This window comes from Haematobia irritans, chromosome 3 (assembly GCF_050003625.1).
Source record: "Haematobia irritans isolate KBUSLIRL chromosome 3, ASM5000362v1, whole genome shotgun sequence".
In the NCBI taxonomy this organism is placed as follows: domain Eukaryota; kingdom Metazoa; phylum Arthropoda; class Insecta; order Diptera; family Muscidae; genus Haematobia; species Haematobia irritans.
In genome coordinates, this window is record NC_134399.1 from 199,169,004 (window position 1) to 199,184,805 (window position 15,802).

The 15,802-nt window shown below is 35.5% G+C and overlaps 1 protein-coding gene across 3 annotated transcripts in view; it reads right to left on the minus strand.

Moving 5' to 3' along the window:
• The window catches only part of AMPdeam (AMP deaminase), a 105,195-nt gene that overhangs the window by 51,818 nt on the left and 37,575 nt on the right, over positions 1-15,802 (minus strand). The gene's annotated exons all lie outside the window — the stretch shown is intronic.

A 15,802-nucleotide genomic window follows, 5' to 3' on the forward strand; every position in this document is an offset into this window, starting at 1 on the left:
GAATCATCTATTCATTTTCTAGTATTTTCCTGAATTTCTTTTATGTTCTTTTGTTTGCTTACCGAAATGTTAGTTCTTACTCTCTCATAGAATAACAACCCCTTTGCTTTGTTATTTTGCTTTCTCATTTCATCTCATTGTCTATTGTCATTGTTGTTGTAGTAATGCGAGCATATATCTATGTGAGTGTGTATGTGTTTGGCAGCCACCAGACGAATTACTTAATGGTCGTAGATCCTTCTAGCATTGTCTAAGAATGTTCTGGCGTTGCCAGAATATTGTAGTGCTACCAGAATGTTCTCGTATTGCCACACCGTCATATATAAAAGCGCTCGCATGCTGCTAACGAGTCAGTCTTAATTAAAGCGTCAAACGAATAACTTCAGTGTGAACGAATTGTAAAGTGTGAAGTCATAGTAAATAAATTGTAGATTGTCGTTATTTAAAAGAACTGTGTTTTAATTGTCGGGTAATTAAAAACGCCTAAATATAAAAACGTAACAATTGGTGTCGGAAGTGAAATAACGAAAAAAAAATCTACAATGAAGTTTAATGAGCTTCGAGTGGAAGACCTAAAAAAGAAGTTGAGCAAACTGGAGCTGCCGACAACAGGCAATAAGGCCCAGCTTCAAAAGCGTCTACTGGAAGAGTTTGAACGGCGTAATATTGACATTGCGACGCATGAGTTTGATTATAAGGAAGACATTGATGAATCAATACTCGTCAATACCAGCAGTATAGAAACTCCGTCTGTGGCTTCGAGTGTTGTGGATTACACATCAATGCTCAGTGTTTTGAGCAAAATGATGGAGGAAAACTCTAGAAAAATCATGGATGAGAATTCTAGAAAAATGGAAGAAAATTCTAGAAAAATGGAAGAAAATTCTAGAAAAATGGAAGAAACTTCTAGAAAATTGCTGAAAGAAAATGCCCTACAAATGGAAGCAAGTTCAAGAAAATTGGAAGAAAAATTCGACGAAAATTCTAGAATTCTCAATGAAAAACTACAACGAATTTCTGAAGGCATGGACAAACGTGTGGACCATATAGAAAATCAAATTGTGGAATTGGATAAGAAAGTTCTTTCTGTGGATGAGAAAATTATGGTTCATGATGAGAAGTTTCTGCACATCGAGAGAAAAGTGTCAGAGCTGGAAATTAAAGGTGGTCCAGTGCGCGTCATCGAGGGCTCAAAAATCAAAACTCCTGTTTTCGATGGCTCAACGTCATTTGATGTCTTCAAATTCCAATTCGAAATGGTTGCTTGTAGAAATTTGTGGAATGACGATGATAAAGCAATTGAACTTCTATTGGCATTAAAGGGCAATGCTGCTGATGTGATACAAAGCATTCCCGCTGCTTCTAGAAATAACTATAATGAAGTAATAGCGGCACTTCAATGCAAGTATGGTGGAGAGCACAAGCAAGACATCTTTAGAATGGAATTAAGAGGTAGAGTCCAGAAATCAAACGAGACTCTACAAGACTTTGCAACAGAAGTTGAGCGGTTGGTGCTACTGACATACCCAGGAGAGAGTCACCCACTTGTGGACCGCATCAAAATTGAGACCTTTGTGAATGGCATTCGAGACCCAGACATAAAATGTGCAACATATGCGTCACAAAAGGCTACATTCGCAGAAACAGTAACATTTGCACTTGCGCAAGAAACTGCGAGATTGCTGGCACGGCCTCAAATTCACAAAGTACGCAGAGTAGAGACCGAGTGTGAAGAATCGAAATCTATCATTGACTCGATGAAAGAGGCAATGAAGCAGGTAATGCAAGAATTGAAACAGGATGCAACTAAATCCCGAATCAAATGCTATAACTGTGATAAGACGGGACATCTAGCTCGAGAATGCAAAGCACGACGCAAACGGTCAAGATCCACATCACCATCTCCATTAAACAATAACCATAAGAAGGTGACCCCACAGTCAAGTGAGTCACCTTTAAACTAAATCGAGCTAGTTCAGCGGGGCAAGAGCTGGCTCCCACCGACGATGGCCCCACCATCTCCATAGCAATAGTTCAACAGAAAAATAACAATTTAACTATTGCGGGTGTTATTAATGGCGACAAGCGTACTTTGACGTTGGATACTGGTGCATTAAAGTCTATTATTAGATCTGATTTAGTAAAAGGAAAAGTTACACCACTGATTGGAGTCAAGCTACGCACGGCTACAGGGGAACCCGCAACCGTATATGGAAAGGTCGCCGTAAAATTAACTATTGCTAACAAGTCCGTTACTTATGATTTCATTGTGGCCGATATAATAGACGAAGTTATAATTGGAGCGGATTTCATGATTGCTTTTGGTATCAATCTGGATATGAAGCGTCGTGTAATGACATGGTGCGATGCCGAAATAACGGTAAACGTGGGCTATAGTGAGAATACACCCGTCAGACGTTTGACAACGAGCCAGTCAGAGTCTATACCACCGAATGCCGAAGCAATTATATGGGTTCCTATGAATGGAGATTGTGAAGTCGGCCAATTGTGGGTTGTTGAACCAGCAGAAAACAAAAGCAACAACATCTTGATAGCAAATGCCCTGGTAACAACGAACGAAGAGAGACTAATACCAGTTCGTGTCTTGAACTTGTCTGACAATCATGAGCAAATTGTAAAATTTTCTGACATTGGCAAATGTACACCAGCCGAGGCAATAGTCAATTTGGAAGGCAACTCATCAAAGACACATGGAGCAGTGAGAAAACATCTAGAAGCGTATGTCGAGGCTTGGACACGTCATCTATTGCCGTCAGAGAGAAATAAAGCCAAGCAATTGTTGTGGAAAAACGCCTGTGCTTTTGCTTCTGAAAAGGGAAATCAAGGAAGAACATCTGTAGTGAAGCATGAAATTAAAACCGCAGAAGAAAGGCCCATAAAACAGGCACCACGAAGTGTTCCCCTGGCAAAAAGAGACGAAGTTCAAAAGCTCATAAAGGATATGGCGGAGAGTGGAGTGATCGAGCCATCATCAAGTCCTTGGTGTTCCCCAGTTGTGCTGGTCAAAAAGAAAGATGGAAGTACCCGATTCTGCGTGGACTACAGAAAACTGAATGATGTCACCAAAAAGGACAGTTATCCGCTTCCACGCATTGATGACACGTTGGACACACTAGCCGGAACAACATGGTTTTCTACGCTTGATTTGCAGAGTGGATATTGGCAAGTAGAGATCGCCGAGAAAGACAAGGAAAAGACGGCTTTTGGCGTTAATGGCGGTCTCTGGCAATTCAATGTAATGCCGTTCGGGCTCTGCAACGCTCCGGCTACCTTCGAAAGATTGATGGAGCGGGTACTGAAGGGGTTGCACTGGAAGTCGTGCTTGATATACTTGGACGACATCATAGTGATGGGCAAAACATTTGACGAGCACCTTAAAAACTTGAAAGACGTTATCCAGCAATTGTCAGCCGCTGGTCTACGCCTTAACGCAAAGAAATGCTCCCTTTTCCAGCGGGAAGTTAAATACCTGGGTCATCATGTGACTGCAGAGGGCATATCCACCGATGAAGACAAAATCCAAGCTGTCAGAGATTGGCCACGACCCCGAAATCTCCACGAATTAAGAAGTTTCCTTGGGTTATGTACATATTACCGACGATTCGTCCCAAACTTCGCCAGCATCGCCGCTAGTCTCCATAAATTGACGCAAAAAGGTCAGAAGTTCCAGTGGAGCGACGAACAGGAAGATTCATTCCAACATTTAAAAGAACTTTTATGTTCAGCTCCTGTTCTAGCGTATCCTATTCCGGGCGAAAAATTTGTTTTGGATACAGATGCTAGCGCGCATGGTATTGGAGGTGTGCTATCCCAACAGATAGACGGCAAGGAGAAGGTCATCGGATATTTCAGCCGAACGTTGTCCAAGCCCGAAAAGAACTACTGTGTAACGCGACGAGAGCTGCTAGCCGTCATAGAGAGTGTAAAACATTATCATAAATATTTGTATGGACAACACTTCTTGCTCAGGACTGATCACTCAGCTCTACGATGGTTGCTCCAATTCAAGAATCCGGAAGCTCAACTGGCACGTTGGATCGAGAGGCTCCAAAGCTATGATTTCAGTATCGAGCATAGAAAAGGTGGAAAACATGGTAACGCTGACGCCTTGTCACGTCGACCTTGCAGTATAGAATGCAAGCACTGCTCGAAAGCTGAACACAAGGAGGAGATTGTTGATATTCGGCTGTTACACGTCGAATCTGGAGTGGACTGGCCAACAGAACAGCGTAAAGATCCCATTTTGATCAAAATTATTTCGGCAAAGGAAGAGAACCAGAAGCCCAGTAAGAAAGACATCGCAGCCGAAAGTCCACTTATGAAATCATACTGGGCTCAATGGGATAGTTTAGTTCTAGTCAATGGATCCCTGCAACGTAAATGGGAAAGCGAAGATGGCAAGAGCAGCCGAAATTTGATCATCGTTCCAGATTCCAAAATAAGAGATGTTTTGGCGGAGTTCCATAATGGTCCCAGTGGAGGTCATCTGGGAATAACCAAAACCGCCGAGAAAGTGAAGCAACGATTCTACTGGGTTGGATGCCAGAAATCAATTGCTGAATGGGAAGCCAATTGCGAGAAGTGCATGAAGGCGAAAGGTCCAACAAGGAAAAGTCGAGGTCCTATGCAAGAATATAGACCAGGAGCCCCGTTTGAAAGAATAGCAATGGACGTGGCAGGCCCTTTCCCAGTAAGTGATTCTGGAAACCGTTATGTCCTTGTGGTCATGGATTACTTCAGCAAATGGCCGGAGGTGTATGCAATTCCAAACCAAGAAGCAAAAACGATTGTGGATGTTGTCAACAAAAACTGGATATGTCGCTACGGTGTGCCGTCCGAGATTCACTCAGACCAGGGAAGAAATTTTGAATCGGCCATATTCAAAGAGATGTGTGAATCCCTTGGTATCAAGAAAACGAGGACTACACCATTACATCCACAATCCGATGGCATGGTAGAAAGGTTTAATCGCACTCTGGAGGAACATCTTCGAAAAGTAGTGGACAACGGCCAGAGGGACTGGGACGAGCATATACCAAAGTTTTTGCTGTCGTATAGATCTGCCATTCATGATTCCACCTCTCGAACGCCGGCCAATGTTCTATTCGGAACTGAGTTGAAGTTGCCTGGTGATCTGATATTCGGTGCTAAACCTAATGAGCTCGCCATAGAAGAAAACAGAAACGACATCCCAAACACATTCGGTGAAGTTCACGAATCAGTGCGCAACAAAATAAAAATGGTCAGCAACAGAATGAAGGCGAGATACGATCGTGCTGTAAATACTGAAGGCTTCCAAGAAGAAGAATTGGTTCTGCTATTTAACCCGCAACGAAAGAAAGGATTGTGTCCTAAACTGCAAACACAGTGGGAAGGCCCATACAAAGTCATCAAGAAGATCAATGATGTTGTATACCGGATTCAGAAGGACGACAGCCCTAGATCAAAGATGAAAGTTGTACATCTGGAACGATTGGCTCCTTACGGAACGGGTTCTGTGCCTGTTCGGGACGAACAGGCTTAAGCGGGAGGCAGTGTTACGAATTTGATAATTATAGATATAAGTTTATTTAAATTAGTTTCCGTTAATTTAAAATTTAAAATTGTAACGATAAAATTTCGCTATCACTTGTTGGAATCATCTATTCATTTTCTAGTATTTTCCTGAATTTCTTTTATGTTCTTTTGTTTGCTTACCGAAATGTTAGTTCTTACTCTCTCATAGAATAACAACCCCTTTGCTTTGTTATTTTGCTTTCTCATTTCATCTCATTGTCTATTGTCATTGTTGTTGTAGTAATGCGAGCATATATCTATGTGAGTGTGTATGTGTTTGGCAGCCACCAGACGAATTACTTAATGGTCGTAGATCCTTCTAGCATTGTCTAAGAATGTTCTGGCGTTGCCAGAATATTGTAGTGCTACCAGAATGTTCTCGTATTGCCACACCGTCATATATAAAAGCGCTCGCATGCTGCTAACGAGTCAGTCTTAATTAAAGCGTCAAACGAATAACTTCAGTGTGAACGAATTGTAAAGTGTGAAGTCATAGTAAATAAATTGTAGATTGTCGTTATTTAAAAGAACTGTGTTTTAATTGTCGGGTAATTAAAAACGCCTAAATATAAAAACGTAACAATATGTTAGAATATATTAACATATGTTGGGGACATAAATTTTTTATATAATATGTTTAGAAATAGCCTACAAACATATATGTATTTAGAAAGAGAGACCTAGATAGTATGCTCCAAGTAAATTAATGGAAATAACCAATTGGCGCCTCAAAAATATTTACACACAAAGGAAATGTCATTAAAAGTTTTTTCTTCTAGTATATGCCTCAGGTGAAACATAATATCCTGAAAATATATATGCTTGAAGCCGAATATGTTTGAGAGTATATGTTATAGAAGCGATTTTTTGTAGGGTGTAGATTTAAGTCCAGATTTGACGAACCAATGAATAGTAATTATTTTCGAAAAAAAAGTTTAAATTATATATTTAATTGAAATATTTTTTATTAACATTTTAATTAAATAATTAATATTTTAATTACTAAGGTAAAAACTTTAAATCATTCTTTTAACATTTTTTATGAATTGATTAAAATATTATTATACCCTCCACCATAGGATGGGGGTATATTAACTTTGTCATTCCGTTTGTAACACATCGAAATATTGCTCTAAGACCCCATAAAGTATATATATTGTGGGTCGTGGTGAAATTCTGAGTCGATCTGAGCATGTCCGTCCGTCCGTCTGTTGAAATCACGCTAACTTCCGAACGAAACAAGCTATCGACTTGAAACTTGGCACAAGTAGTTGTTATTGATGTAGGTCGGATGGTATTGCAAATGGGCCATATCGGTCCACTTTTACGTATAGCCCCCATATAAACGGACCCCCAAATTTGGCTTGCGAGGCCTCTAAGAGAAGCAAATTTCATCCGATCCGGCTGAAATTTGGCCTGGCCGAACTTACGGCCGTATATACTTGTTTTTTTTTATTTGAATAGAATTTCAACATCAATCAAACTTTTACGGCCATTTTTATATAGCTTCGTTAGGATTTAACTGCCAGTTAACAGAGAGAAAAAATTAAAATATTTTCTCTTCGGTTAACTTTAATTGAAAAATTTTCAGCAGTTAATTGTTTTGTATTTTGGTGGTATTTTTATTGTGTAATCTTGGTGGTCGTTTAGCTGATACTACTTTCATTATTAAATTTTTATTTGACTAGCAAAATAAAACCTCTTATTGCAACACCCTTTAGATTATTTTCCTCTTCTCATTGTGTATGAAATAATAGCTGGGACTATGTTTAAAAATGTTTTGCTTCGAGTGTTGAATCGGTCTTTAGAAGAATAACAAATTGGCCAACAGTTAATCGCCACCGGGTTCTTCATGTACTATTTTAAACCTTAGGGCGCATTTGGCGGCACTTTTTTTTCGAAACAAAGTAGGAAATATACAAAAATAATTGTTTTATACTAGTAGTATGTATGAGTATACCTATAAATAAATGGTATAGGTGTATGTTAATGTTTTTTTTTTTTTTTTTTTTGTATATATATTTGAAACAATTTAGTAGTGGTTCTTATTAGCTAAGCCCACCCTCTTATAAGTGTTTGAATGCTACAACATTTTCTTCTAGCCATTACAAAATAAAACCACTAAACTGAATTGCTTCCTCTACCTTATACATATTGTGACAATAGAAAAAAAGTTTGCCAAAAGGATGATACAAAGAAATGGCGGCCTTGAAATGATATATTCTCAACTTATTAATATATGCCCATCATAAGATCAGTAGTGGAAATAAAAATAAAAAAAAAATAAAAAAACGACACCAAACTGTCTGACTGTCTGAAGGGTGGCAATTGTACAGTGAGCAACAATAAAGTAACATCCAGATAATACGCTGATAATAAAAACAATAATTTCATTTATCATTTTTGGTGTACTATTAAGCGTATGAGTAATTAAGTGTATAAATTCAACTAATGTATACGCCTACTATAACCATTTTGAATAAGACCACATATCGTATACGTTATTAGAAAAGAAATAAAGTATACGAAACCTTTTAGTTAGTTAGTGGAGATTTATGGTGTGTTGTATATCTTAAATAATAAATAAATTAAATGTGGAAAAATGAGCTTGGCCTATTCCACGATACATAGAGTGGGTCAAAATAATTTGCTTATACTTTTTTCACATCTGTCCGTATTTTTCTTTTTTTTTTTAGCCCCAAGAAGTCGTAATTTTTGACTCGATTATTCTGAAATGCGAAATATGGAATATTTTTGAGACCCTTAAAGGTATGTGCTATACGATTTCACATGATCTAGTTGAAATTGTTTATATGGTTTATATTAGAGCTTTTTATTCTCTAGAATGAAGAACACATTAAAATCTAGCACAATTTAGGTTTGTGAATAAAAATCAAGTAGAGAGTGAAATTTTACTCACGAGCACATCTCTATTATTAAGTACGAAAAACATACACTGGTTCAAACAGCATCGTTATATTAACAAAATGTATCCTTGCAATTAAGCCAACGAAACAAATTTGTAAATATAATGAAATTTTTCGTTATATTACGAATTTTCGACTAAATAACGAAATATTTTGTACTAATGAGTCTTTTAAGTTTCTTTATGAAACTTCATATCGGGCGAATGATATATATGGGAGCTATATCTAAATCGGAACCGATTTCTTCCAAATTCAATAGGGTTCTATTCGGACCCAAAACAGAAACTTGTGCCAATTTGAAGTCAATTGGACTAAAACTGCGACCTAGACTTTGATCACAAAAATGTGTTCACAGACAGACGGACGGACGGACATGACTAGATCGACTCAGGGATTCACCCTGATCATTATTGCCAAAGTCACAGTTCCACAGTGTGGCACATGCACTGAAAAAACAGTGAACCCACCAGTAAGAAAAATTTCGGTTAATTTTAGAAAATTTTGAATATTTTTAGAAAATTTTAACTAAACAGTATAACAAACGATGGCATCACGCCGATGTCATAAAAATAAGTACATATTTTTCGACAAATTCAAGAAAATTTATTAGACATAATTAAGTTTTTTCACTTGTTAAAGAAAATTTTTTAGTTTGAAGGAAAAAATTGGAGTTCAAAATTGCAAGAATGTCTTTAGTGACATACGAAGTCCATGATGAACGTATTTGTAGTAAAATTTACAAATTTAAAGAAATATTTAACTATTTTGTGGAAGACACGAATTTAGTTAATCTTTATCCTTCATTTGTGTATATTTTTTTCCTCGGTTTTAGTTAATTTAACTAACGTACACAAAAAATAATTTGTTTTCTTTATTTTATTCGACCTTAAAAACAACAAAGAAATGACCTCGAGCTTGATTAGTTACTGATTTACACAAGACAAGTACACAAAAAATTATAAGAGTAGAGGAAATTTTCTCCAAACATGATAATTCCATGAACTAAACGAAAGTTAAATTGGCTTTAGTGAAATAGAGAGTTCACTTTTTTTGAGTGTAGTATAAGTAAACTGGAAAGAACTAAGGAGTTGCTTCGTTTCCACGAAGCCGAATTTGGGTTTGGCTGATGATGATAAAATTTTTTGTGATTGTTTTTTTTTTCAATTAAAAAAATTGTTGAATCAATTAAATTTTTAATTGAATATTTTTTAAAACTCAATTAAGACTTTTATTGGAAAATTTTTCGTGATAAATAAAAAAATTTTAATTGAGTTTTAAAAAATATTCAATTAAAATTTTAATTGATTCAACAAATTTTTTAGTTGAAACAAAAATCACACATTATTTTTTTTAAATTTTATTTCTATAGAAATAAAATTTTGAAAACAATTTTATATAGTAAATAAAATTTTTGGGGTCCACCGTGGTGCAATGGTTAGCATGTCCGCCTTTCATACACAAGGTCGTGGGTTCGATTCCTGATTCGACCGAACACCAAAAAATTTTTCAGCGGTGGATTATCCCACCTCAGTAATGCTGGTGACATTTCTGAGGGTTTCAAAGCTTCTCTAAGTGGTTCCACTGCAATGTGGAACGCCGCACATAGGTAGATACTGAGTAATTAGACGGCCAAAAGTCAAAATTTGAAATTCGTAGTAGGCATAAAATTTTGACGTCTACCTGTAGTAAACACTTCCCCGAATTACCCCCCATCCTTTTTTTAACAACCATACGTTACCCCTTCCGTGCAATTAAACGCAATTTGATCGTTGACGTGATACGTATTTCGATTTGGGTGCCCGGATTATATCAAATTTCGCAATACGCATGTATTCTTATTTTAAGTTGTGTAGTGAAGTGAAAGTGATTCCAATAGCTCAAGTAAGCTTCTATTAGATAAATAATAGTTTTAACTTTTATTTTTAACTTTCGTTATATTTTTCGGTAGTTGAACATATCCTCTTTTTCACATTAAAAAAAAATATTTTTTTAATTTCAAAAGCAATTTTGTTATGGATCAGGATTCGTCCGGATCATATTTTTTTGTTTATTGAATACGTTACACATTTAGCTTTTCTTTAAAAAAAAAAACAAGAGCCGCAGAATCCCGCAGAATCTCGCAGAATCCAGCAGACAGCAGTTCAAAGTAGTTTGTTAAAAAAAATTAAAAAAAAAATTGCTATGGAGATGCCTAGTTCATCGGGGGTGAAAATAGTAACTCGTAAATGTCTGTTTGAGCAAATGCAAATTCAAAATTTACCAAATATGGATGAAAAATTGGAATTTTTAGAAAACCACTTGCTATTGTCTTGCGGAGACACTGTGGAAAGAAAAAAAGGACCTTAAACATAAATTTTCCTACATCAAACACGAGTTTAAACAGAGATGGCTAAAAGCTCATAAAGTTGAAGAAGTTTTTATGAAAAACAACCAGAATTGGCTGGAAGGCACTTTTGAAATACCAGTGCATTCGCTTAATCAACCAGGTCGTCCGAGCAAATCATTTTCGGAATCGAGTGAACGAAGCAAGAGAAGAAAAACTGAGGAACTTCGATCAAATGTTGATGATGAAATGATTATACATGCCGCACAAGTCATATTGCAAACGAAGGGACAGAGAAATGCCTCAAAAGTGCTCAAAGAAATAGGAAATTCGCCAACAAAGGCTAGTCAATATAGAAAAGCCTATTCCAAGACCAATGAAACCATTGCTCCTTTGACCCCGTTCCAAGCACTCAAAATGTTCGTAGAAGCTGACCTAACAAGACGACAATATGAAATAATAAGGGCAACTAACCCAAAGCATTACCCTTGTTACGACCTTTTGTTGAAACCAAAACAAGAATGCTACCCACCAAAGACGGCATTGCGAGTAACGGCTACCTGCGCAGAAATTAATTTACAGTACCTAATGGATCATACTATTCAACGGTTATCAATCTACCTGGAAGAAGTGTTATTAACCCTTAACGAAATTGAAAGAAAGTCATTAACGATCATTTATAAATGGGGTTGTGACGGGTCACAACAAGCGCGGTACAAACAAAAATTCTCAGAAGACGCCGAATCCGATGCTAGTATATTTTTGAGTTCTTTTGTCCCGCTTCAAATTATTTGTGGTAAAGAAAACAATAAAGTGTTATGGCAAAACCCAACACCATCATCACCACGATTTTGCCGCCCCATCAGATTTCGGTATGTGAAAGAAACTACAGATGTAACAAAAGAGGAAATATGTTATGTGCAAAATGAAATTAAGAACCTCACTCCTACAAAAGTACATATTGATGGAAAAGAATTTGATTATAATCACATTTTGAAAATGACCATGGTTGATGGCAAAGTTTACAATGCTGTAACCAACACGACCTCAACTAGCCGATGCTATATATGTGGCGCCACTTCCAAAGATTTCAATAATTTAAGCAAACAGAACGAAATAAGTCCCGATGCTCTTAAGTTTGGAATTTCGGTATTACACGCAAAAATACGTATTTTTGAGAGCATTCTGCATTTGGCATATAAATTGCCCGTGAAGAAATATGGAAAGAAAAGGACCCAGGAAGAGAAAGCATTAGAAGAAGAAAGGAAAAAAGAAATCCAAGAAAGATTCCGCTTAGAAACTGGCCTGTTGGTTGACATGCCTAAAGCCTATTTTGGTAATACCAATGATGGAAATACGAGTAGGAGATTTTTTAAAAACACAGAATAAGCGGCGGACATAACAGGCATTAACCACGAATTAATATATAGATTTAAAATCTTATTAGAGGCGATTTCAAGTGGACACAAAATAAATACAACAAAATTCAAAGAATATGCCTTCAACACCGCGCAAATGTATGTGGAATTATACGACTGGCATCCCATGACTCCAACAATGCATAAATTACTATTACATGGGGCGACCATCATAGATAATGCACTGTTGCCCATCGGCCAATTGTCGGAGGAGGCTGCAGAAGCACGAAATAAACATTTTCGGTCATACAGACAGAATTTTTCAAGAAAATTTTCAAGGGAAGAATGCAACCGTGATATTTATCAAAGATTGCTCCTTACTTCAGATCCACTCGTAAGTAGTGAAAGATAGTTAAAGAAAACTTCACACAAGATTTTTTCTAGTGAAGTTATAGAACTATTAGAACCTGCCGAGCCCCACACAATATAGTATTGAGCACGAAGAAGTCAAGATAGAAACATCTTTCAATAAGAAAATTTAATTCATTTTTATTTATTTATGATTTATGAGAATAAAATGTGTTTTTTATTATAAAATATATGTTTTTCTTATTTATTTTTTAAAATAAATAGGTAGTTTTTTTAAAACACAGTCTTTCGAAGCCATTAACGTCCAAAAATATTTTTGGCCGCCTAAATATTTCAAATCGACCACTGTGCGCCGTTCGGAAACGGCTATAAAAAGGAGGTCCCTTGTCATTGAGCTTAACATGGAATCGGGCAGCACTCATTGATAAGAGAAAAGTTCAGCAATGTGGTATCACAATGGACTGAATAGTCTTAAGTGAGCCTGATACATCGGGCTGCCACCTAACCTAACCTAAATAAAATTTTCTATAGAAATAAAATTTTGCAGAATTTTCTATAGAAATAAAATTTTGTCTAAATGTTTTATAGAAATAAAATTTTGACAAAATTTTCTATAGAAATAGAATTTTAACAAAATATTCCATAGAAATAAAATGTTTACAAAATTTTCTATAAAAATAAAATGTTGACAAAATTTTCTATAGAAATAAAATTTTGACAAAATTTTCTATAGAAATAAAATTTTGACAAAATTTTCTATAGAAATAAAATTTTGACAAAATTTTCTATAGACATAAAATTTTGACAAAATTTTCTATAGAAATAAAAAACATAATCGATTGTTCGAAATATTTCAAATAAATTGTTATGGTGGTGGGCATTAAAATGGATCGATTCAGCTCATCTAGGAAACATAAAATGATCTCCGTAATTCGAAGTTGCTTTTCATTAACAGTCATACTGTACATTGATCGAATGAAAAATGCAATGGAAACTAATTTGCGTAAAAGCTTGTTTAGTTACAAAAATGTGAAGTGTTTTAAAAAATTAGTTTAGCCGGAGTCGAGCAAAATTTTTACGACTCCGACTTCACAACCTTGTAGACAACACACTTAGTTGATTTTTCGGCAAAAAACTGGAGAGAAGATAGTCCCAATTTTGTATAGCAATTTGATTTCTCTCCTCACCAACATAATTTGTTCACTATCTAGTACATATTTCCATAATCTTTTTCACATCTAAATCTTTTACGATTTAAAAAAATGTTTAATTTGTTATCACAAAGTGAAAGAAAGATAAGAACTACGATAATAAGATATGACATTGAGTGATTTATGCATATCTCTGACAGCTTATCTCTAGAGCACTTATTTATGATTGCTACATAAATACAACTAGTTATTTATTATTAAACATTCCCTGCAGCTCCATCAATAACAATCAGATTCTAATCTAAAAAAACTATTGTAATTACAATGTACAATAATACAACGAAATGACAATTTGTTTATAATTCCTATTTAGGCCAATTCTAAATTGAGCTATGATTGATCATAAAAAGCGGTCACACGACCGGAAAACAGTTTTTTTGTTGTTGTATTGGATAAGAGGAAATTATATTGTATTGAATGTTTGTATAACTTATTGTGAAGTTATTCTTATTAAATTTTAATAAAGTAGTGTTACACTCTAATAGACATGCCACTGCATTTAAAATGGTTTTGTTCGTGGCAGAAATCGTTGAATAGTTTGGTTGTACGGTAGTAATCTTTAATATTTCTTTTGGAATATAGAAGATTGCGAACATAGACGAACTTCAGATTATAAGGTCACACATATAGGATGTCAATTGTGCACCCTCAAAAAAATCGCTTCTGTAACATATACCCCAAACACATTTTGCTTCAAGCATATATATATTCAGGATTGGTCCAAACAAAATATTGTTTGTATTGTTCGAACATATTATGTTTCCCCTTAGGGTATACACAGGTAGTAAAAAATTTTAATGAAATTTTCTCTGTGTGGATATATTTTTAAGGCGCCAATTGGTTACTTCCATTATTTTACTTGCAGCATACTCTCTAGGTCTCTCTTTCCAAACACATATATGTTTATAGGCTATTTCCAAATTAATATATGTTTGCTTCTAATCATATTATATTTACAAACATTTTATGTCCCAAACATAATATGTTCTAACATACTAACATATATATCCCAAACATGCTATGCAAGTTTATGAACATTTTATGCTTGCACTTAAAAATATTGTGTTAAAAAATTTGAGTTCCAAACATATAATTTTTACACCCAAACATATGAAAAACAATCTTTTTCGTCCATGTGGCTTCCAAATAATCGGGACAAATTGAGGATAGACAATATTTCATATAATTCATTTCAGGAATAAAGTTGAGGCTTTAAGCTCTCAAAAATAAAATTCCTAGAGGCTCTCTTTAGCACGTTTGACCAAATCGAATTAACTTGAAATAAAATATAAGGATGGTTATATACGAGTATCAGAGTAAGAACTATGGTTTAAATGAAATTCTTTACTTCTACATGCTTAAAATAAGGCTTAAAGGAGTACAAAGATTCTCAAAAATATAAAACAGATTCTCAAAAATTTAGGAGATTCTCAAAAATATAAAAAAGCTTTCCTCCTCTTTATTTCACGGAATTTATTTGGGTGGCCCAAGAGCTTCTTTACAATTTACTCTTTTTCCTATGAAATTTTTTACTATTGTGAAATTATTTCGTAAGGACTCATCTGCGTACATCACTGATTTTGAAAATAGTTTGAATAGAGTTTTGAGATGTTTTGTAAAAAACCCGGTTCCAAAAAACACGTTTTCATCTGCATATCCGGAACGGATGTATCGAATAGATCGATTTATGCATAATTTGAAAGGTGTTGCTAGAGATGTATATTTCAAAGTAATCGGTTCATCAGAACCGGTGTTATTAACGATTATTTACTTAGACTTTAGAACCGAATAACCGATTACCCGGTTACAGCCGCCAGGGGAAAAATTGTTGTTGTAATCTACTCTTAGAGTTCTACCATCTATGAAGTTTTGGAAGAAATCTGAGAGGTATAGCGAAACTAGAGTTTAGCCGGATTTTCTACAGCAGAGTATATTCGTTTACTTTCCAAAAAACTTGCCAAAAATTTCTTGGGGATTTTTATGGGGAATTTTAAATTAAATTGGGGATTTTTGGGAGTAAAAGCAATCCATTTTGGG